The 25,455-nt window shown below is 39.6% G+C and overlaps 2 protein-coding genes across 2 annotated transcripts in view; both read right to left on the minus strand.

Moving 5' to 3' along the window:
* The window catches only part of LOC122813614 (mucolipin-2-like), a 1,348,087-nt gene extending 1,345,940 nt beyond the window's left edge, over nt 1-2,147 (minus strand). Inside the window, exon 1 of the mRNA XM_044086031.1 lies at nt 1,809-2,147. The gene's annotated coding sequence lies outside the window, so the exon portion shown is untranslated. The remainder of the gene's footprint in view (nt 1-1,808) is intronic.
* Nucleotides 1-25,455, minus strand: part of MCOLN3 (mucolipin TRP cation channel 3) — a 1,554,854-nt gene that overhangs the window by 451,466 nt on the left and 1,077,933 nt on the right. The window lies entirely within an intron of this gene.

A 25,455-nucleotide genomic window follows, 5' to 3' on the forward strand; every position in this document is an offset into this window, starting at 1 on the left:
CTAACACTAAGCAAAGAAACTATTTTACAACAAAAAAAAGTAAAATCTTAAGGCGAAAAGAAACTCAACTCTACTATCAATAATTATAAGCACAAGAATGCCCTCCAAAGTAAGTGATATGGAAACTTAGACCACTCAGGGGTGTTGTGCATGGAGGACCTCTCCACCCGTGGGCAGTCCATTACTGCTTCCTCAACCATACCGTGTGGAATCTCGGAGTTGTTAGCAAGTGCTCTATATTACAACTATCGAACAATCTCCAAAGTGCGGAACACTCCTGTTCACCACACAGAGCAAACCAGCAAAATGGGAACGCTTAACAGCTTGCCAACAACTTTATCTACGAATCTCACAGCACGATTAAGATAAATTAATAAGATGTAAATATCATTTATTATGGATATCAATTTAAAACGTTCTCAGCAGTGTGTAAGCAGCAGACCTTTTTAATGCTGAGATGTGAGAAAAATGGACTTTCCAGATCTTGGAATGAGGGCTGCTCAAACTGAGGCACGCCTGAGAGGACCCATTAGAAACAGAAGGCGAGAGTTGTACTGGAAAGCTTGCTGATTTCCACACAATGTGCTAATAGATCATATTGCGCTATACATTTCATTTTTTGTAAAAAAACTCATCCCCATGCCAATCGGGATACTATCTTACAGTGTGTTTAGGTCTGTCATATTACGTTACTGAAGAAATTATGATTCAGAGTGATGTTTCATTCTGTATTAATTAGAAAAAGAGATTATATGTTTATTTACTGCAGATTCCTGTCTCGCAATCTTCTTCAAAGGAAATACAGTTAAAAAACTCCCAGTATTAAACCCTACATAAAACGGAAAAACAAGCACAACAAGCAAATTACTAGAAAAAAACTAAATCTGTAATCTTGCATTCCATATAATTCCCAAGAAGTTAAACCCATTTTTAAACTACGTGAGGCGAAATATTACTAATATCGAAAGTTAACATAAAGAATTTGGTATCAATTTACATTCTTCTGAACACTATGAAATTCTAATGTTTGGTAGGAATCATTTTAATCCTCTGTGAGTGTGACTTACCAAAAGAAAAGAATAATTTAACGAGGGACAGGGCAAACGTGAAGTACAGCTGAACGACGTGGGTGTCATTTAAGGTCACTGCAGTTACAAGTACTAAAACAAATATATTTAAGGCTTTTATAGCTTAACTCAAAGAACTAACTACAGGGTCAGATCCGCTTCCTCAACTATTATAAATTAGTGTTACATAACGGGTAATACCGCTCTCCTGGCTTTGGGGAGAACCGATTAAAGCAAATTATAAGCAACAAAATGCCAGTCCTTTAAGGGTTTATAAGCATTACTACTACCTAGTCATCATAGCAGAATACTTGAAAAAAATCCAAAACTTAAGCCACATACAAAATGTTTAGGATCATGTCTTCGACTTACTACAGTGTAGATCCTACATGGGCAATAGTTGTGTGTTATAACCCTGTATTATCTGAGTCACGACATGCGACCTCTGAAGCCCCCCAAAGTTTCATTAACTGCCAAAATACGCCTTTACAACACGATTATATTAAAACAGCACTCCCGTCAAAACTAACGCCAAATTAACATATTTTATTCACCTGAATGCAAAGGTAAGCAGGAACGGTGTTTGATCCCTATTCCTGTGTTAAAAGGACCTGGTAAGCTAAAACCATCGACTGGCGTAGCATGGTCTTTTTAAAACCCAAAATGAGGAACGTTCCTTGTAATCAGATACACTTGAGAAAACGTGTTACAAAACTGTGTTACTGATTTAGACGCACTTACCTTCGCCTTTTTATTCATTTTAAATTTTTTTCCCAAACCAGATTATTAAAGTCCTCATTTAACGATTTCTTTAATTTTCTGTCGCCATAATGTTTTTGTTGTTTCGTTTGCTACATATTCTAGGTTAAGGTTATAGTTTTCACTGAAGAGTTGGCTTTCTAATTTTACATACGTGTATTTAGTCGTTTTCAAGTGTTTTGCTATCGTCTTTTTGCCCCTACTTCAACCTTGTTTCATTTCGTTTGCTTGTTGATCGGGTTAAAAGCGGTCATTGGCTGGACTGACAGACTCTTCAAGTGCCAGTTGGCAATAGAAATAACACTGACAATGTAAAAATATTGTTAAGAGATACATAAATGGTGACAACCCACGTTAATAATTAGCAACAAAATCGTTTTGAGTATATATTAGTAATTAGTGAGATAGTCTGGGTGGGAGAAAAAACTTGTAGAACTGTGATGGTCTGCTGTTGAAAAGATGAAATGGAACGAGGCCGAATTATGTTGAAGTGGGGTTAAGGTAAGAGGAGTGTTACCCACCTGTCCGTCGTTGGGCAGTTGTGTCCTGTGGGGAAAAATGGCAAATGTCCTGAGATTTTAGAACAAAACCTATTAGTTTTCTTTAATAGTTGCATAAAACAGTTAGTGTATCTTTGTCACCTTAACGTTATATAATAGTATAAACGATTCAAATGCTATAAGAGTAAGCTTGTATTTTGGCAAAACAAAGTGAGGTTCACTCCTCAGCACTGGCCGAGGGTATCTTGTCCTGCAAAATTTTTCCTTTTTACAAAAATGTACCACTTTAAGCATGTGAAAAGGTGTCAACCCTAGCAGTGGAGTGAGCTGCAAATGGGACTGATTTCTGTAAGAATGACAGGATAAGTATTGGTGAGAGATGAGGGGAGAAAGGGAGTGGGGTGAACTGCAAATGGGACTGTTTTCTCAAAAGAAGTCGTCCCTCCATGTAGGGCACATTTACATTTTAGATCTATTTATTTATTTATTTATATTTATTTATTTATTGACATTTGTTAACCGGGTTAGTCCAACTAGGCTTGTGCATTTTCAATGGAGACCCGAGAAGAAAAGCTCCAATGATACATTTCTAATACAAAATATAATATTACACAAAAGTATTGAGGTGAGAAGCAATTTTACATTTTAACAAATTAATTTTTATTACAAAGCATAATACTACACAAAAATATTGAGGTGAGAGGCAATAATACAGAGCTAGAATCTTACATTTGTTGAGTACATACAAACAAGTTAAAGTTCCAAGTATGGAGAAGGAGAAAAAAATGAAAAATATGAAACAAAGTTTTATTGTGAGATAATGCAATAGGCTGAGAGTAAAACAAAGTATCTATATATCACTGCTATATGTGTGGAGTTATTCACATTCCTTATGTGAAGTGTATAGGGGGACTAAGTAGTTATGCAAATACCTTATGTGAGGTGTATAGGGGGACTAAGTAGGAATCTCAATAAGGGCAAGTGGGGGGGGGGGGCTAAGTGGGGTCATTGCAAGGACAGGTCCTGGAATTGAGAAAATATGTTTTTTAGTTCATTTTTAAAATGGGAGATATGTGAAATTGAACGCAAGTCAAGGGGAAGTCTATTCCAGGCATGGGCGACTGAGTGTTTATAGAGTAGTTTGCCAACAGACTTTGTAGGCTGGTAAATTTTAAGTAGTTGTTGATTAGAAGTGCGGAGGGTTCGGGATGGAGTGTAGATAGATACTAAGGAGGAGAGAGATGGACAGAAGGAGGGTTTATAAAGGATAGAGTGAAGCATATGAAATTGATAAAGTAGCAGTAGTTGAGGAAGTTCAAGCCATTGGAGATAGTTTAAAGCAATGCAGTGGTGTGAGTTGTACTGGGAGTTAGTAATGAATCTGGCTATTTTATGGTACATTTGTTGAAGTTTGTTAAGAGTGGTGGCCTGAATGTTGGCAAGTACTGGGATGGCATATAGAAGAGTAGGGAGGAGGAGGGCTTGTCCCAGGGTAAGTCTAGCATCAGGAGTCAGGAATTTTTTGTTTTGATAAGGTAGGCCTAATTTCTGGTGTGTTCTTTTTATACATTGGTGTATGTGTAGGTTACACTTTAGTTTATCATCAATGATGACCCCTAGGAGTTTTGTGTGGTTATCAGGTTGGATAGTTGTATTATTAGAAGATGTAATAACAAAGGAGGTTTTATGGTGAGAATGAGAACGGGGAAGGAAAAGTAGTAGTTTAGTCTTTGTGGGATTTAGGATCAGTAGGTTGTAAGAAAGCCATTGTTCAGTGGATAGTAGGGCTTGTTGGGTTAGGGAGTGTAGTTTGGAAATGTTATCAGAGATGGAGATAAGTGTGGAGTTGTCAGCATATTGAATGAGTGACGATTCTTTACAAGAGGTGAAAAGATCATTGGTGAACATGTTAAACAAAAGGGGCCCTAAGATAGAGCCTTGAGGAACACCAGTAGAGATAGGAAGAAAGGAGTTGGAGGCTGAGAGCCATTTGACAGATTGTTGTCTGGCAGATAGGTAACTATTGAACCAAGCAAGTGAGGAGGGGGATAGTTGTAGGCTAGCATGTTTGGATAATAGTAGAGGATGAGAGATAGTATTGAAAGCTTTGGAGAGATCTAGGAAGAGACAGGAAATGAGTTTATTGTTGTCTAGGGCCACAGCAATGGTGTGTGTGAAGGAGAGGAGAGCAGTAGTGGTGCTATGGTGGGGACGAAATCCGTGTTGGGTAGGGGTAAGCAAGTGGTGGCTAAGGAGGTGATTGAGAAGCTGAGAGTGGATACATTTTTCTAGTATCTTAGAGAGGGGGGACAGAATGGCAATGGGTCGGTAGTTTGAAGGTTCTGTGGAGTTTCCACCTTTATGAAGAGGGATAGTAAAGAAAGATTTCCAGAGGGTAGGGACAGTTGACTCAAGAATAGATCTGTTAGTATAGATATAGGATAGGCAATAGAGTCAGCAGCAAGTTTGAGGAATGTAGGAGGTAATTTGTCAGTGGAAGGAGAGCATGGTTTTAGTTTGAGCAGTAGAGATTTGATATAAATAGTGGGAACAGGCTGAAAGGAAAACAAAGTTGAGTTAGACTAGGAGGGGTAGGTATAGAAGTACAGTTAGGACTGGTGGTTATGAGATTTTGGATGGAAGAGATAAAGTGTTTAAGAGGGTGGCAGTTTCTTGAGGGGAAGAGTTTGGGTATGGGGAGGGATTAGAGGGACTTCCAGGATACAGAATGTTGTTGAGAGTTGACCAAAATTTCTGGGGATTGGATTTATTAAGCTGGGCAGAACTGTAGTATGACTTTTTGTCATTAGTGGTAAGTTATTTTACAAGGTTCCTCAGTTGTCTATATTTGAGAAGAAGTGGTGGTTGTTTAGATTTAATCCAGGCTTTCCACGTGCTGTCCCTTTGTTTCATGAGGGACTTAGTCTCTTTGAAGAGCCAGGGAGCATGATTTGATTTTACTCTGATCTTTCTAGATGGAGCTAGGGAGTCTAGAGTACTCAAGAAAATGCTATTGAAAGTGCTGACAGCGTCATTTAGGGGGAGCTGTTTAAGTATGGACCAATCTGTGTTGTAAAGAATAGAGTTGAAGTGGGAAGAATTGAAAGTGGATAATTTACGACAGTCCTTGATAAGGTGGGGTTTGGGAGTATGGTAATAGTGTCTAAGGATGGAGGTAGGCAGATGGTCACTAAGGGAATCAGGTAAGGTGGTGTGATTGTAGTAGTGGTGGGGGGTATTGGTAAGGATCCAGTCTATTATGGAGCTGGAAGTAGAATTTTTATTGAAGCGAGTGGGTGATTATAAGTTGGTAGAATCTATGAAGGAAGATGCTGAGTTGGGGAGAGTCAATAGAGAGTTTGGACCAGTCTATGTTGACATCGCCAAGTATAAGTGTCCATACCATATATTGTGGGAGAACCAGGATAGGATGTTTTCTAGAATGGGAAGATTGTTGCCAGGAGGTAGATAGATGGAAGCTATAGCAAGTTTTTTGTGTGGATTCAGATGACAGTTAAGGATGATGAGTTCAGCTGGGAGGAAGTCAGGAATAGAGGAGGGGTATGGTTAAGGTTGTTAGAATAGATGATGGCTACACCACCCCCTTTTTTACAGGTCTGTCAGATCTGAAGATGTTATAGCCAGGTGGGAGTATTTCACTGTCTGAGATATGTGGCTTAAGCTAGGTTTCTGATAGGGAAATAATGTTTGGGGTATTGACTCATATTATACTATGTATATATGGGATGACTATAGTATTTTGTCTTATAGGAAGATCTTCCCTGTTGCAGTCCAATCATCATATGCTGGGAATTTCTGGTTAAAGGCTTATTTATGTGTTTACATTTTCCACACTCTTTAATATCCCATTTTTAATGTCCACCTCCTATTCCCCAGCAGGCATCTGGCAGTTTTTTACCCCGATTTCTATGCTCACTCAACATTGAACCCCTCAGTAGCTCCTTTCCTGATACCACTGAATGTAATCCTTCACATGGTGGACCTCCCACCTTCTCTAGTACTCAAGCTTGCAGGAACTCAATATTAGCACCATGGAGCAGGGAATCCTAATGGGAGCTATATGTGTACAGTCACGAGCCATTGTGTAGCCATCATTCGTGTGGCAGTAGGTCATGATACCTAGCTGTGAGAAAGGTTCATGCACTAATACCAGAAGAATATCATATTCCTGTTGACCTTGAGATGACCTGTGAGGCTTCTGGCTCACAACAGTGGTCATACAGGTACTGGATTTCTCAAACCCTTACCAGTGGGAAAGTAAAGCTGCCCTTCAGCCTGCCCCCCGCACAACCATCCCTGCCAAACAGACAAGTCCACTCCAAGAATCAGGTCACCAGCAGCATATGCAGGGTGTCTGCTTCTATTCATTATTGTATCTAATTTTGTTATTCCCTGCTTAAAGAGGAAATGCACCATTTCCTCTCTCGTTCTCATATATACGTATATATGTATATATGGGATGACTATAGTATTTTGTCTTATAGGAAGATCTTCCCTGTTACAGTCCAGTCATCATATGCTGGGAATTTCTGGTTAAAGGCTTATTATGCCTGTTTATTTGAACTGTTTCTTTCTGAAATGGTGCACCTTGTTTGCTGTAGCATAGACTAGATTCAGGCATGCTGACTCTAGCTTTGTTTGTATAACTTGAGCACTAATCCAGGCCATCTTTTTTGGAGAAGGTTCCCCTGCACCATAGTGGCAGGAGTGTGCAGTTAGAACTTGTTTGATTGAAGACTGCTGGAATAGGGCTCAGTTTTGAGCTTTTTTTAATTGGGTAATTTGTTTAAATCAGTTTGCTCGTTTTCTAGTGTTGTATATAAAAATGTACTTTACTCATCTGCTTTTACTGTATTTGTGTTTCTTCCTACTTTATTACTTTATTTTGCTTTTGCTGCCTGTTCTTAGAAGTACTTAATTGCATTTATTACTGCTTGTTAGTAGCCTGATTAAATTGTAACTGTTATTCTAAGCCTTTGGTTGAAGCACTTGGGCTTCAGACCAGTTGTTTTACATTAAGAATGTTTGATGTCTGCACTGTTGTGGCAGGACAGGTAGCTTACATCCTTCTAAGTTGGGAGATGCTGATTGAAGGCTTAGTGTCTGTTATTCTAAAAGTGTATTAGTTCTACTTTAAGCACTTGGGATTTGGGTCAGTTATTTTACATTAAGAAGGTGTGGTCTGCACTCTTGTGGGAGGAGAGGGTAGATTCTGCCCTTCTGAGCTGAGAGTTTCTGGTTAAAGGCTTATTGTGCCTGCTTATTTAAATGTTTTTCTAAAATTAGGATGCCTTGTTTACTGTAGCAGAGACTAAATACAGACCTGCTGAATCTAGCTTTGTTTGTATAACTTGAGCACTAATCCAGACCATCTTTTGGAAAAGGTTCCCCTGCACCCTAGTGGCAGGAGTGTGCAGTTAGATCTTGTCTGATCGAAGACTGCTGAAACAGGGCTCAGTTTTTAGCTTTTTATTGGTTAAATGGTTTAAATCAGTTTTTATATTAAAAAAAAAATACACTTTATGCATCGTCGCTTAGCTAGGGTTAAATTACTCCCGGCGCCATAAAGTCTGCTCTTCCCTTAGAACTAGCCAGTTTTTTTAGTTTTAGCACTCAAATCTGTTTCTTTGAGCTCAGCACTTGTTCAGAACTCGTTGCAAGCACTAAATAAGCTACAAATTACTACAGCACTCAACTTTCCTCACTTGTCTAGAGGAAAACAGTTTTTAATACTTAATAAATAAGCACCTATCCAGGTATGTCTAAGGGTCAGCTCCTGGTGTTTTATCCTGTCTACCTGATGAATCTGGGTATCTTGGGGCAATGCAGCAATTGCCTCATGTACACAGACTACCCTCTCCTCCTAACACCCAACACTACAACCTGTGAGAGATGCACTTATATACCCAAACTGGAAGCAAAGCTTTCTTCATCCAAGACTGGATTAGACCATCAAGAGGAGAAGGTAAACACTTGCACCACACTCATAACATAGTCCCTCAAAACCTACACCACCAAAACACACACATAGAAACACGAAACACACACCTACATTCGTGGAGGCTCCGAATAAAAATCTGTTCAAGCAAAAGAGACCTCCAAAGCAGAAACACAAGCAACCTCCACCCCCAACACAACCCAAATGACACATATCCCACAAACTCAATGTGCCACTCAACCACAGCCCATAAGGCATAAGAACGTACCTAACACTCTAGTAATAGGTGACACTGGAGTCAGGCACACTGATGTTCCACTCACCAGGCTAAACAAGGAGAAAGTTACTGTCAACTGCCTGTCGGGTGTCAGGATCCACCACGTAATGCACACACTCAGGTCAATCCACAACAAGTACAAATATTACTCTGTCATTGTCCATGTTGGTGTAAATCACCTGAGATGCACCTCTCTGGACTACATGAAAAGAGATATGCAGGAGCTCTCCGATCTTGTAGACCAGGCAGGTATGACTCCAGCCCCGAGTAGCATCCTGCCATCACCCAGAATTATACCACAGTACAGGGACAAAATCATTGACTTCAATGACTGGCTAAGCTTCTGGTGTCATTCTAAGGGGATCCAGTATCTGTCTGCCTGGGATGACATGATCGACAGACCACAATGCTTTGCCAGAGATGGCCTGCACCTGTCGCCCTTGGGATTCCGGATACTGGCTAAGGCTCTTGCCACCCATATAGTGCCTTTCTTGGCAAGGTTCAAATGACAAATTCACCACCATAACAGGTACAAGCAAGCAAAATCTGAGGGTAATGCTACTCAATGCTAGAAGTCTAAACCTCAGAATGCATTCACTTGAGGCACTCCTTAAAATGGAGAACATCAACATCTGTGCAGTGACAGAGACCTGGTTCAAGGCTACAGAGAACACCCCTGCATTACCAGACTATAATTTATACCACACCTTTTGGCCACCTAACCTGGACTGAAACACTAAAGGTGGAGGCATGTCCATATTCATTATGGATATCCACACCTCCAGGCTAGTTGCTCAGCATAATGCATCCGAGATTATCCAAGTGCAACTAACTCTAGGCAAGACTGCAATCCAAATTTTAACTTGCTACAGATCCCCCACCATGCCCCAGGATTCCCACTTCTCATTTCTTGATACACTGGAAAATATTAGGGTGCAACCCAACACCCTAATTATGGGCAATTTCAACTATCCCACCATTAACTGGGAAAACTACTCATGTACCAACTCTTTTACTCAACTTTTTCTGGAATTCATAAATTCCAATGCCTTGGATCACCTTATCCACACCCCCACCAGGGGCAGCAATATCCTAGACTTGATCATTACCAACATGGGTGACCGGTGTTCCACACCAGAGGTCAATTCCTTGTTGGTCAGATCCGACCACAAGCTAATCCCTCTAGACATCCACATCCCGCCCCCACCCCCCATTAGGGAAACCACCGTAAAAATTTCTCCAAAGCCAACTTCATGCTTCTTAAGACAGAAGTGGCAAACTTCACGACACCCATGCAGACAGGCAATAGAGGTATGCCTGCTTAATCCTACACAAATGCACTTTATAAGCACTTAGACAATTGCATGGATCATGCTATCCCTAACAGAACAAAGATGCTATCCTCTAAAAAAGGAAGCCAATCTGGTGGTCCCCTGGCATAAACAAACTCTACAACAGAAGAGAGAAATTGTTGCAAAAAAAAGAGTAAAATCCCATGATTGGAGGAACTCCCTAGTCAGCCTCAGTAAGAAGCTGAGATCCCTCATAAAATTCTCCAAAGCTAGTTACGAAAACAAAATCGCCACTGATTCTAAAGACAACCACAAAGCATTCTATAGCTATGTCAAGAATCTCAATGGCAACACTCAGATCTGCTCTGAGTTACAGCACAATGGCACTAAATATACAGAACCAACTGATATTGCCAACATCCTGGTAGATAGTTTCACTGCTAACTTTACCCCCTCTCACCCCCTAAAGGGCCCATCTCTATACCGGAAGAATGCAAAGTTCCTGTAATCATGGCTGCACAGGTAAAAACCACACTCTCCAAAGTCAAGAACACAGCATCCATGAGACCTGACAACATCCCAGGCTGCATTCTACACGAACTACAGAATGAACTGGAACCCCACCTAAACACCATGTTCAATCATAGCCTCACCTTAGGCTTTGTGCCCACTGAATGTTGCACAGCAATGGTTATCCCACTCCACAAAGGGGGAGCCATCAATGAACCTGGGAACTACCACCTCATTAGCCTAACGAGCCTGATCTGCAAGGCCATGGGACATATCATCATGGAACTTCTAAACAAAGACATTGATAATCTCCAAACTCTGGACCCCACCCAGTTCAGGTTTGTAAAAGGCAGATCATGTCTCCTAAACCTGACAGACTTCTTTGAAGCAGTCACCAAAGTCATAGATGAGGGTAAGGTGGTTCACACAGCCTATCTAGATCTCGCCAAGGCTTTTGACACCATCCCCCACTCTGGAATTATAGATAAACTCACTAAACTAGGTAGAAATCCCTATGTCACAAGATGGGTAGCCAACTGCCTCACTGACAGAACCCACACTGTGAAAGTAGCAGACTCCAAATCTGACTTCAGACCAGTGGCAAGTGGAGTACCACAGGGTTAAATCCTGGGTCCTCTCCTGTTTGGTATCTACTTTACTGAAGTGCAGGCTAACACAGAAGGTCTTTGGATAATTAAGTTTGCAGATGCCTTTAAACTTGGGGCCATAATCAAAACTCCTAACGATGTGGACATCCTACAAAAGGGCCTCACTGAGACAGATGCCTGGTGTCAAAGCCATGGTCTTAAGCTCAATGCCAAAAAGTGCATTGTCATCCCCTTTGGTAAAAACTCTGTACCCATGAGCTACCACATAAGTGGTAGTCTACTTAACACCAAAAGTGTGATAAGAGACCTTGGGACACAGGTGGACAGTAGTCTCTCCTTTGATAATCACATCACCACAGTAGTCAGGAAATCCTTCTGTGTGGCACACCTCATCACAAAAGATTTTTCATCTAGGAAAAAGAGTCATTGTGCTCCTCTACTAGTCAGTCATTAGAGCCATTATAGAGTACAACACCCCTTTTGGTATGTACCTCACAAGACATGTACAGCAACTGCAAAGGCCGCAGAAATACCTTACAAAGAGGATTACCAGCCTCAAACAGATGCCCTATGCAGACCATCTCAAAAAACTCCAGCTTTACTCTGTCACATATCACCTACTCAGAGGTGATCTCTCCTAACATACAAAGCTATGTTAAACCCAGAGCTGTTGGACATGCTCCACTTAAAGAAATCCCAATCCCTCCAAGCTACATGCTCTAGGGACCTAAACCTTGTCACCACAATGAACAGATCATTGGATGATTGGATGGGCAATAGGAAATTCACCCTGGGGATCACCTCTGTGGCTCTGCTTGACAGGGGCACAGGAAAATAATTTTCTTGGGTGGCGAATGCCAGGGTGCCTTTTTGGCTAGGCTTATTTAGGCCGTAGGGCCAATAGCCTAGTACCTACCTATGAACCTATGATTTTAGTATCCAGGTCTAGCCTTAGGTAAAACAGAGCCATAACAAATGACGCCATGTTGCCCTCCCTCCACTATCAACTATCCCACTTGGTGCACCCTCAAAGTGTTATCACTGTTTTTTTTTTCTCTCCCATGCTGGCCTCCCTACTCCTTGCAGATTACTTTTTTTTCTTGTTTTCCTCACACTTTGTCTTACTCTTAAGGTTTTTCTATAGTCCTTTCAAAATGTCTTAACTTGTCAAGACTGCACTGTAATAACTGTGTAGTAAATAACTGAATTTAGTTGGGGCACAAAGGGCTACTATGCCATAAGAAGTCATGGGGTTCTAGATGGTGTGGTGTGCATTTTAGAGCTTTTCCCCATCAATTTGAATTAATAATGGCCTGAACAAGAATCATACTTAAGTAAAGAAATTGAGTCTTTGTTTTTTTTTTCCAAGGAGAACTGTGTCCAATGCTTAATGTTCAAAACTACAGCAAAACTGTAGTTGTCAATAAAAGAAGAAGTCAGATGATTGCCAGGATACAAAAATCACATCTGGGAATTGTGCCTGCCTCTCCCCTCCAAAAATGAAAGTGAACGAACATAGATAACCAGAGTCATATATTTCAAGATGCTGCTATAATGCACACAAACAGCATGGCTCCTCACCCCTACCCACAGAAGGCAGCCATATTCTGTGTACCACTCTAATGTCAGACTGGAACGACAGTGAAACATCAAATAGAACACAGTAACATATTTCAACTTGTTGCTGTCACATTTGTATACACAGCTTGCCTTTTTACCTTTACACCCAAAAGATAGTAACTTGTATACAAATCGGATGTTGATTGTGCAGATAGTGAAAAAATAATCATCACAGAAAACTGTTCAACTTATTTCTCCCAAACAGTAATTTGTAACTAGATAAGCTATAGTGATCTGAGCATATCTCTGATGTTTGATTAAATGACAATTAACAAAATAATGAGCACTGTCCCCAGCCTCCATATAAGCTATATCAAGCTTTTGTGCAAATCTTTCAGGTTTGACTATGAGGAAAATTTAAGAAATAATGACTACATTGCCCCCTGTCCCTCTCACAAGTTATAGCCAGGGACCCTGATTTTCTTGGATGTCTCTGTAAATGGACATAATTATGGGGTGCAGGCTTTTCCTAGAATCCTGTGCATGCACAGTTAAATACATGGATATCTCTCTTTTTTAGGTTTTTGGCAAACATACATTGCCGCTGCTGTCATATTGGTCTAACACCTGCACTGAGGATCACTGCTGCCTTGAAGGTGATAGGTGGAATTGATCAGAGAAAGAGAAAGATAGTGCCAAGTACCCCACAACATTTTCACAATAAAAATAGGAGTTCTTGATGTTCACTTTGCCACATTTGCCGCAAAAGATCTGTAGTTGAAAATGAAATTATTTTCTGAAAAAGATTCAAGGAATTGAAAAACACATTGATTACTGCTGTAGCTGCTCTGCTTTGGGATACAGCCGGTGTACCTGAGGACATGTGAAACCGGTCCGACAGCTGTACTGAGGAACGCTATTGCCTTGAAGCTCATAGGTGGAATTAGTTAGTCATTCAGAGGAAGACAATGCCTAGAGCCCCACACATTTTTCACAGTAAAAAACAGGAGCTCCTGGCATTCACTTCATTGCATTTAATTTTCTCAAAATGCTTGTGGTTTGCTGTAGAAAAAGGAATCGCTTTCTGAAGAAGATTGAAGGAAGGTAGAAAAAACACTGATTTCCAGTATAGCTGCACTGTCTAAGGATGTAACAGCCATGCCTGGAAAGCTACAATTTCTGGAGATGCTTGACAAAAGGTTTATAGACTAGCCTTTTTAAGATTGAATAAAAATCTCTTTAGTCCCACGTCACTGCAAGTTTGTTAATAAATCAGATTGTATATCAGCCTGCTTTCACTTCTGAGAAGCTGTCATGGACATACTGGAATTTATAAAAGCACCAGTAAGCTTAGTAGTCAAAAACAGAGGGAGAAGTCAGTATGACACTTTAAGCCACTAACTTCTAAAGATCAGAGGAGGAACTTGAGGTAGCTAGCTAAGTGCACATTGTAATTTTTATTATGTAAGTGCTTCTAAGGAGTTTCTAAGTCAGAGGCTTTGTGGCATATTTTTATGCTGATGGTGATTAGACTGGTTATGACAATGTGCTTGATGTTTAGGTCTACACTGATTTGAGTTCACTGTTTCATTTTAGGAAAAGGAGTGTAATCGCGCACATCATTGCAAGTTCTAATGATTAAGTTGTTGGAAATCAGGACTACTGGTATCTTGTTATGTGCTGGTGATTGATGCTTGTACTGGTTGCGTCATTTCTCAGTAACCATATTACTTGCCAGTTTTGTTTATATATTTATTTTGCTTATGTTTTGTTTTGTTTTGCTTGCTTGTTTGTTTTATCAGTACCATCCTGATCCACTCTTGTTTTTTAGAGTTTATTTCATTAATATTTTTGGGGGTGTAGTAACCCACAAGATCTGCATTACTGAAGCCCATAAACTTTGCTTCTTTAATGTATGCTCTTTCGATGTTTGAACCTGCCAGTGATGAGTCCTACTATAATACTCTATACTCTAGTGTAGTGCAGCACATTCACTTGGTAGTGATAACAGCATGGAGTAATACATAAATGTAAGTAACTGATGTATAAACATAATTCTAATTTTTAATTGTTCTCTGCTGAAATTTTAATCTACATTTTTGGATGTAACTGATGTTGCAGAAGTAGCAACAGACATGCCTCCCCCACCAAACACACCCTATATTTTTTTTATTTGTGAACAATTTTATTTCCAAATGTAGTAGGTCACATAAATGTCAGATCTGTTGTTTGTCTGTCCAACACAAAATGAAACAAAAATATATATCCTTGTAACAAACCCTTTCACAGTAGTTGAGTATTTTCATTTGTATTTTACAGTATTTATTTTCTTGTGCATATGTATGAAACATGGGTAGTTCAGCCTGTAATGTTACTGTACTAATACCGACAGCATAGTTGTCCTGTAGTCCAGAAGCTCATTAAGTGCACTGTAATTGTAACACTTCTGCTGGTTGTGTCATAAATGGTATTACGTTCATGCTGCAGAATAAGTTAGCGATTCACCATGGTATTTCTGCTTTGAGGGGCTCATTAATGGCATTTTGATAAGAACAGTGATGAATAATCCTAGTGTAACATTGTTACTGTAATAAAGTGAAGCAGCTGAGGGAGATGCATAATACATTTTGTCACTTAGATCTGCATTGTGAGAGATGAATATTTTAAAAGTATGGCTGGCTAGGGAAACTATGGGTACAAAAACTGGAATTTTCTGGTTGCAGGGAAAGGATTATTCAAACATTTTAAGGTATGCCTCTGAAAATGTTAAGGAGGCAAAAATTGGCCTCTTGTACCCAAGGACCCCACCCCAAAGTAAAAAGCTTTTTTTCATTTGAAAATTGTAGCAAACTTCTTGCTACAGCTTATACAACACACAAACTGCTGTAGCACTTCAGCCCTGATGTCAAATGCAATATTAGCATCTACTGAGCCCTAATCCCCTAACACCTTGTACCTGGGGTAGCTGCCCCTTGACCCCACCCTACCTATGCCTCTGCCCTATCTATATAACACCATTTCTTTATCCACTGTCTGAATGGTAACCTACACTTCAACTTGTATCACCTGGGGAGCGAAACATAGACAATATCTGGCACTTACCCTATGCCATTTCACTTTCATGTGATTAAGTAGGCCCATAAGTCCCATTTAATTTTCGTTACATAGCCTAGTTATAAATGACTTGCATACCCAGTCTATAAGCCACCTGGTGGCAGCAACTGGAGGGCTGAAGTAATTAAGCATGCTACACCGGATGGCAACAACTGGCGGGCTGAAGTAATGCTAAGCATGCTATACCAACTCACCTCCTATTACTGAGACTGAGAGAGAGAGAGAGAGAAATCTCAAAGCCAGAGATGTGTGTGGGATTTCTGTTAGAGACAGAGTTATCAAAAGTGACTATCCCATGGAAAAACACACATTTTGAAGAGACAATTAAAAAAATACAAAAAAAAAACTGAAAACATCACTGGGTTTTGAAAGACCATGAATAGAATGTGACTTTTTCAATCACAGAAAAAAATCAGTCTGCTGACTATAGCAACCTTTTTAGACATATCTGAGAAGGGACGGTTTTAGACTAGGATTTTAGTCTACATGGAGTCTAGGGCAGAAGCCCCTACTAAGTCTACGCCAAATTCCATTTATATAGCTGTGGTGTAATGGATAGCAGCTCTCCAGAAGCTCAGAGGGTCCACATGTTCTGTGATGCAATCTATGTATTATTTTTGAATGATAATGATTTGTGAACTGTTCTTTTTTATTGCCACCATGAAGAGTATGTCTCTTCAAATATAGTGTGGTCTATAAATAAAATCTGTGATATACTTTTTACACAGATAGACGCACTGCATGCTCAGCTGCAGGCAGATTAGAGGAATCCCAGTTTATCTATGGCATATTATTGGGGTGTTGGAAGAAACCAGAGCACATGGAAAAACTGAAGCATACGATGTGCAGATTGCACATAACCAAGACCTTAACCAGAGAGGTAAGCGCTATGAGATGGCAATGCTACCTGCTGTACCACAACGTCAATGATCAACAGGGTTTTCACCCATCCTGCCCAAACCATCAAAGATGATCAGTTATTGTGTACAAGGCTGACATCTGACTGTGATGGAAAGTGAACAAAATTATAGCCAATACCCCCACCACAAACACATAGACACACACACACATATATGTGTGTGTGTGTGTGTGTGTGTGTGTGTGTAAATATATATATATATATATATATATATATATATATATATATATATATATATATATATATATATATACACACACACATATGAACATGTGCCATATCAAAGATCATTTTATATCAGTTTCAGCAAATGCATTACCTTGTGCAACTCTTCTCCAGTCATTACAGATCAGGGACTGTTTAATTGTAATCAGATAACATTAGAGATAAATTAATTTTATTCATACACAGTCTCTGTACTGATCAATTACAGACATTTTATTGATTATAAATGCCACAGAAGTCTGATTGTGATTTCAAAAACACCACAGTAAATTATTCCAAATTACTTTACACAACTGCATAGTAGTCCTGCCAAGCCACGTTAATGACAGTTTAAATTGTCTAGGACAACAAGATCAGTCATTTGCATCTACAGACAACCTTAATTCCTATCAATTATAACCATACTGTTGACTGACTGTGCGCACATCATGTATTTGACTGTGGTAAAATATACTAATAATAATCACAGTGATATATTTTGCTTTTATTTTAAACTAGTCTTGCAAAACCAAATTAATGACTTCTAAAACTGAGTTAACAGATCTGTTACTTTCATATACAGACAGCCCACTCCTATAATTATAGACTGTTTTGGGCTTTATACACCTCAGATGACTGATTATGATTAGAAAAATAATGACCACAGTAAAAATTTTAAGCTTTGGTTCACAGAAACAGTAGCTACAGTTAAGTATTCAATTTGCTTCACACAAATATACATTAGCCCTGCAAAGCCAGAATAAATTATTAAAACCTTGACTGTGTATGCCTCAGATGTCCAATTGTAATAACAATAGACTCAGTAATTTATTTCACCTCTGTGTCAGGGTTTTGCTAGACACCACATACTAACAACATTATATATATATATATATATATATATATATATATATATATATATATATATATATATATATATATATATATATATATATATATATATATATATATATATATATATATATATATATATATATATATAAATATATATATATATATATATATATATATATATATATATATATATATATATATATATATATATATATGTGTGTATAGAGAGAGAGAGAGCGAGAAAGCATATGGTAAAGACCTTATGTGATACTCAACCAGCTAGATACTTTATTTGTTCCATTAAATGGGTGGAAAGAGGAGTATAAGAAAGAATAAATGATGGTGTATATGGCAAGGAGAGGTATACACATATAAACACTGTGGTTACAAACATCATGTTGCTGTGCAGCAGCTTCTGATGCTCCAAGCATATTCTTCAGTTGGAACTCCATAAACTGTAGTGTGCTTTTTGCTTATATACTTATTTTCAGCTGTGAGCTTTTGTTCCTGGCAGCTATAAATTGTTACCTGCTTTGGCAGACTATCACTTGCATCTCATTATGCACTCATTAGAATGCTCATATTGCTTTGCATGACATAGTATGTTTATTTGCCTATTACTATTCTCACATCTTTTTGCTCATTCCCCTTTAGCACTAGTTGAACCTATAAATTTCTGTCTAGTTGCATGTCCTTGATTTGTTGCAGTAATATGATGTGGACTACAAAACTTGACTAAGAATACCAGCCCACATTTAAAATGTTTTGACTTTAATAATTACTAAGGTATTATGTACATATCTCATGCTTTATTTAAAAAATACCTTTCTGACACCTGATTTAAAGTGTGTGGTTGAGAGCAGGGAAGTGTGGAAGTGAACTATAATTAACGTTTTGGTCAGGAAAGTGACTAAAGACTAGGGAAGAAAATAGCAAGGATGAATTTAAAGACCAGTCGATCCTATTCCTCCAGGTCAGTGGCTCTGCATGGGTTAACAAATGCAGCTCTGGTGAATTCCCATTTGGTCATACTTTGATACGTGAGTGTGTGTCCATTCAGTAGCCACATATGGAACAGTTTCAGTATTATAAGAGAGGTGAAACAATGGTAGACATTAGTAAGAATTATAATACATTGGATGTAGGTGAGAAGCTGTTTGCAAATAAATTTTGAAAGCATTTTGCTTTGGAGTTGAGATTTCAACTATTGGATGGAAGAGTTCTGAAGCTGCATGGATGTTTAATTTGGGGAGTGGGTCAGTTCTGGCTATTTTCTATACATGCGGTATAATCCCATATCTTATTGTAAGACCATATATAAATATTAGTAGTTCAACAATACATGATGCTGCTTTCTTTAGGAATTTGAGCAAAGATGGTCAACAGAATTGTTTGTGGAAGGAAGGTTTGTGCGCAGTGTATATGCAGACGTTACCAGTACATGTAAAATATAGTAAAATAGTTTGTCATCCTAGTCAGACCACCCCTTTGGCACACCCACACTGTCTATAAGCAATAATAATGACTGCTAGCTGTCCTGTTTTTTTTTAAGGTATAAACAGATACCTGCGTAATAATTCAGTGCCACCTTTAAAGGAAAGGGACAGTTAGACACCTTCCAAACATGTTAAATGTTTTTTTTCAAAGCTGCAAATGCCCATCATTGATACATAAGGCAGCATACTCCTGTGACCAATCCTTGCTATAGCTTTTAGTATATGGGGAAGTTGTCAGATATTAAGTGGAATGTCTTGGGAGAGAGGAATATGGTCAAGAGAGGGAACCTTTCGGTTAGTGTTTGGTTTAGATAGGGAATTTCTATAGTAGCTAGTAATTCATTTTTTTCAGATCACCTACTGTTAAAGTTTAAGCACATGGTGATGTAGTGACAGCACAGCTCATTGCTTTGTATTCCTTTAATGTAAACTGATTTGGCTGCCTTTAATAAGAAAGATTTCATTTTTACTGTGGTTTGGTCACCATCTGTTTAATCAATTTTCGTCAACTACACAGATAGTCAACCTGTGTGTGAGATTGACAATCCCCAGGTAGGAGAATATTCCCTTTCCATGGAGATTGTGCAATCCTGGAGTTATATTAACAGGGGGTATGGGGGCAGCCCCCACCCACATGGATATATATCGGTCTACCTGACAACGCCGACGATGAGAACACCGACACCAGAAGATCGAAAACTGAGATAGAAATGTCATGTGAATATTTAACACAAGAAGGAACATATACAGCTAGTAAGGTGGAACTTGTATGTTTATTAATGGAACAGGCTTTGGTCAACAATATAATCACATTTAATCATAAAATTTATAGTCAAAGAGAAGGTGTGGCTATGAGTACATCTAGCGCGAATAGTTACGCGAACATAGTAATGGCCAATTGGGAAAGGAAAAGTGTGGTAAATGGCAAATGGCAACAAATTACATTCTATAAACGCTTTATAGACGACCTCTTCCTGTTGTGGCAGGGTACTGACTTTGAGTTAATTGATTTTCACAGGAGTTTAAATGGAAGTACAACTTTTTTAAGATTTGAGATGAAGTACTCAAGTAATACTATTAGCTTTCTTGATGTGATAGTAAGTAGAGACTTAGAAGGGAGATTTTTGACTCAAGTACATAGAAAAGAATGTCATAAGAACACATGTGTACACAGGGAGTATGCACCCCCAACACATTTTAAAAAATGTAATAAAAGGACATGCACTAAGGATATCTAGATTAACAGCTGATGATGCTACATTTGAAGATGAAGTTGTAGACTTGAGTAACAAGTTCATACAAAGGGGGTACAATGAGACTGAAATAAGGAAAGTAATGACTGATGTTAAGACCTTAAGATCAACCAGGGCCAAGCCCTATTTTTCGCAGGAAAGGGGTCAAACGATGGAGGCCATGAAAACACACTATACCAATAATTTAAAGATATCCACGGACTATACAAGTGATGTTAATATAATGAAAGATACTGTGAGGAAATATTGGCTTATACTCACAAGTGACTCATGAATTAGAGAGTTAGTAGGAAATGCTACAGGAACAAGAAATCACTGAAAAGACACGTTTGTTATGGTAGCAATGTGAACAATGGCGTAGGTGATTATGTAGGAACAGTTCCATGTGGCAGCTGTAATCGGTGTAAATGGATAGACCATAGTAATAGATTTAGATACCCTGATACTGGAAGAGAGTTTGTGTTTAAATTAACAGCAAGTTGCATTACTCAACATATAGTATATCTGGCAATATGTAATATATGCTCAAGTTACTATATAGGAAAAACTAATAGGGAGCTCAAATTGAGAATAAGGGAATGTTTATTAAGCATAAGAAATCTTGAAAAGACTAATGCCTTGGCCAAACATGTATTGAATGAGGGCCCTACACATACCTTCCGTTTTATGGTTATTGAAGTGCTCAGAGAAAGTGAGAGAGGAGGTGATATAATCAGTAAAATGGAGATATCAGAAGTAAGGTGGATAGTTAGGTTAAGGGGCAACAGAGGTAAGGGACTCAACAACAGGATTCCATTGAAGCCTGTATTAAAGAATAGGTCTTTAAGAAAATGATGAAGTAGATCATATCATTATATAGGAAATTATGTCCTTGTAAAAAATGTTTTTAGTTGCCATAAAGTTGTTCATTGGACATGTGCATAAATTTTACTGTATAAGAGAATAATCTTAACTTTACTGAGCATGTAAGACCAACAGAGTTGATAGCTCACATCGTCAGGATTACATGTGTTTACTAGAATAATAATTGCATGCATTATACACATGAAAGTTTTTTGTATACAAGTCATTTGTTTATTCATTCATGGTTTTAGTTGTCAATTTATTATCATATATAAAAATTCTGGCAGAAGAATGTTTTAATGTTGTGAGTTAGCATAGGCTATTAGTAATATATAGTGAACGGTGGAGAGTACAATGTACCTTAAGAAAAGTGAATGATTAATACGTTAAGCAATTGTTTTATATAAAATGAAGTAGTAACATCATGTTTTTATGGTCTGACGAAGTGGGAGGTATTCCCATGAAAGTGCTTACCTACTGTAATAAAGCCATTTTCTTTTTTTAATTTTTGACTCAGTTCATTTTCGTATTATTGGGAAAAGGTTCCAGTTGTTCATCTGCCTGGTCTATGATCCCTCAACTTGTGTGCGATATGTATGTATGTATGTGTATATGTATATATGTGTGTATATAGATATATATATATATATATATATATATATATATATATATATATATATATATATATATATATATATATATATATATGGGCTGGATTCACGAAGGCTTGCACGGAGTCTAAGAGTAGTGTAAGACGTCAGACAGGCAATATGTCTGCCGAGCGATTCAGCAATAGCTGGCAGGGGCATGCATGAGAGCTCCTAAAACTACTCTTGCACGGACAGTGTTATGGTATGCAAATTACCTCATTTGCTGCTGAAATGTATGCAAATGAGGTAAATTTGTGATCCAGGAACCACTACCCTGTCCATGGAAGAGCAGTGTTATTTGCAGAAATGTACTCCATTGGTAACGGAGTACCGTTTTGCAAATAGCTAAACGGAGCTATGACCGCTCCAAATAAAGGATGCATCCAGTTGAGGAAGCATGCCAATGGCCAAATATAAGGCCATTGGCATTTTTATAGGTTGAAAATTAATAAAAGTTCATTTTTATTTTTTTCCCTCGATCTCCGATGTTTAGGCATAGCGCAGCGCCACGCAAATGTGCGGCGCTTTAAAAACCAGAAAATAATTAAAAAAATAGGCATTTTTATAAAAAGCTTATTCTGCCATGCAGGTGAATGGCAGGCTGAAGACAACATGGCTACTGAGTAGTGGTTGCTAAGGGGGGAAGCTCAGTTTGAGAGATGTAACCAAGCATTAGTAGGCAATCCTATGCAAATGAGGGTAAGGATAGTGAATCCCAATTTTCCCTGGCATGTGAGCCATGTCCCTAGAGTGTAAGTGTAGGAGTAGGGGAGTAGTAGAGTAGAAGATAGGTGACATCATGAGGGAGTATGTCTGAAAGACTGTAGGTTTATTGGAGCAGAGTGGCTTGTGTTTGACATGAGTTGCTCAGGATTGCAAAAGGTGTGTCTACAGTTGTCCTTGCTGAAACCCAGAAACCGAAGGTGTACGCCATGGATATATCTGAAATTTCTTGCAAACGTGCTTACACCATGTGCACACCTGTAAGCCCATGTAAGCCTGTGTGCACGCGCGTGTGCACCGGTCTAAGCCTGTGTGCGTGCATGTGTGCTTGTTTGTGCAGCACTGCCCCTTGTGGAAACAGAAAGGGAGAAGGAAGGAAAATAAGTAGTAGGAAGTTAACCAAGGAGAACTAGCAGAGCTGCCAGGTGAAATAAATCAGAATCAGCCAATTACACAGGCAGTACACTAGTCCAGCCCAGCCCAACACTTAAAATTCTGCAAACAACATTCCCCCATGTTCTTCTCAAAAACACTGCAGTATACAAAGAGTGAAAACTTAAAAAGCTTAACTCATACAAAAAATGTTAGTGGCTGCCATTGCTATTATAAGCCAACATGTGCAAGATGCTGAGGGTGGTGCCATTGCGAATGCTGCTGAGCAACCCACAGTGAGGAGACGGAGAAGAGTGTACAGACCCAGGGTAACCTACCAGGGGATACATGAGCTGGAGATAGTGGAGCGCTATAGAGTGGACCAAGACCTCCTGCAGCAAATTGTTGAGTTGTACATGCCACGCCTCACACATGGAACCAACAGAGGGGAACCCATCCCAGTGGAAACCAAGGTATGTGTTGGCCTAAGAATACTAGCAACAGCTACCTTCCAGAGACCAACTGGTGATATGATGTGGATTTCACAGACATCAGCATCCTGGGTACTGCACCAGTTCCTGAATGCCATGTCAGCGATCATGTATATTTCCCCAATTCCCTTGAGGCATTGGCCAGCAATATGCGTCTTTTCCAGCAAATAGCGGAATACCCTGAGGTAGTGGATGCAATAGACTGCATGGACATACACATCAAAGCACCAGCCGGTGAGCGGGTTAGGGCCTACATCAACCGCAAGGGCTTCCACTCCAACTGCCAGGTTGTGTGCGATGCCCAGGGCATAATACTGAATGTGTATGCTGGCTGCCCTGGAAGCTACCATGATTCCCATATCTGGCATCTGATGCAGCTGTACCAGACATTTGCCAATGGGGACATCCCTCACTGTCACCTAGTGGGGGATGCTGGATATGCACTGGAGCCGTGGTTGATGACATCCATCAGAAATGCACACACACCTGAACAAGAACTCCATAATGAGGCACACGCACAAACACGAAATGTAATCAAGCATGTGTTTGGGATGCTCAAGTCACAGTTCCGATGCCTGGACACATCTGGTGGAGCCTTGCAGTACTCGCCAACTACATGTACCCAAATTGTCATGGTATGTGCCATGCTACACAATATGATCCTGCGAAAACAGCTGCAGCAGGAGCAGCATGGGGCAGGGCCAAACAGCCCCCCACCATTGCCAAGGCCATCACAGGCAGAGCATGATTCGGAGGAGGAACAACCTGAGCCTGCCCCAGTAGGCAGAAGGAGGCATGCCCAGTATGCCTTGGCCTTGGCAAAGAGGCAACGCATAGCACATACACTGGCTCAGTAGGAACCCTGGAAATGATACCTCTTTCTGACTTGCACATAAAATAAAAAGGATGCCTAACTTGACACTACCTGTTTTCAAACATGTATAGGGAGTGTACTATGTGCATCTGGCATAGGCAGCCCTGCAGCACCACCTGTGTCATGATTGCCATGTTCTAAGCAATATAAAGCAGTGCTAAGCAGCTTTTACCACTATTTAGTATATGTAAACAAAATTGCCCGTGCTAACTAGCGCAACGTCGAGCAATGTTGAGCAAAGTCGGTCAAAGTTGAGCAAAGTCAGGTAAACATGCTCATATTTGCTTTACTGTTCCTTAAGCAGTCTGGTATGCCCAGCATGAAAATAAAAAGCAGTGACAGGGCTCGAACCCAGGATACTGTGCACTATAGTCACAGTACTGAACCACTAAGCCATGACAGCATTTCACTGGCACAGACACAGCAGGACAATTGTGCACTAATGCAAACACAAAGAAATGCTGTATCATGCCCCTAAAGAGGCATATGGGTAACCTCCCCCACAGGCCTATGCAGACAGAGAACAGCAGGCCAGGCGGTGTGATATAGGTTGGGTAGGCTATGAAGTCGCAATCTAATATACGTGACATTGGACGCTAAGATCTGTAGTACAGTAGTATGCCTCAAGCCAGTATGATAGGCAACAGTACAGACTGAAATGGTCTACCTTACATAGCAGTGCAGGCCTAGCAAATGTGTATAAGTGTCAGGTGAACCCCTCATCCTATGTACACCCACAGTAACAATCAGGTGTGCCCCCAGGTAGAAATGTACAAAGAATAGCTGTCCCCCCTGTATGTAGAAATGTTGATAAGTCTATGCAAAGTGTCTCATGGAAGCCCTGCAGGCATAGCATGATCCCTGTTGATTTTATGACACAAAGGTGAGCTCTGCAGTAAAAATACAACTTGATTTTCCACACACATATAGCATAAATGTCTATACCGGGCGTGCTCACACACTTCAACAAATGTAGTGGATTTCAGTCAGCAACATACTGAGAGGTCACACTGGGCATGCTCACACACTTAGGCCATGTCTGAGTACAGCAGTGGGCCACACATATCTGGCAGTTGCATGTTTTACCCCAGGAACCTGTCACTATTCACCAATCCTACAGCAGTGGGTC

This window comes from Protopterus annectens, chromosome 10.part0 (assembly GCF_019279795.1).
Source record: "Protopterus annectens isolate FY-2018-M chromosome 10.part0, PAN1.0, whole genome shotgun sequence".
Taxonomy (NCBI): Eukaryota; Metazoa; Chordata; order Ceratodontiformes; family Protopteridae; genus Protopterus; species Protopterus annectens.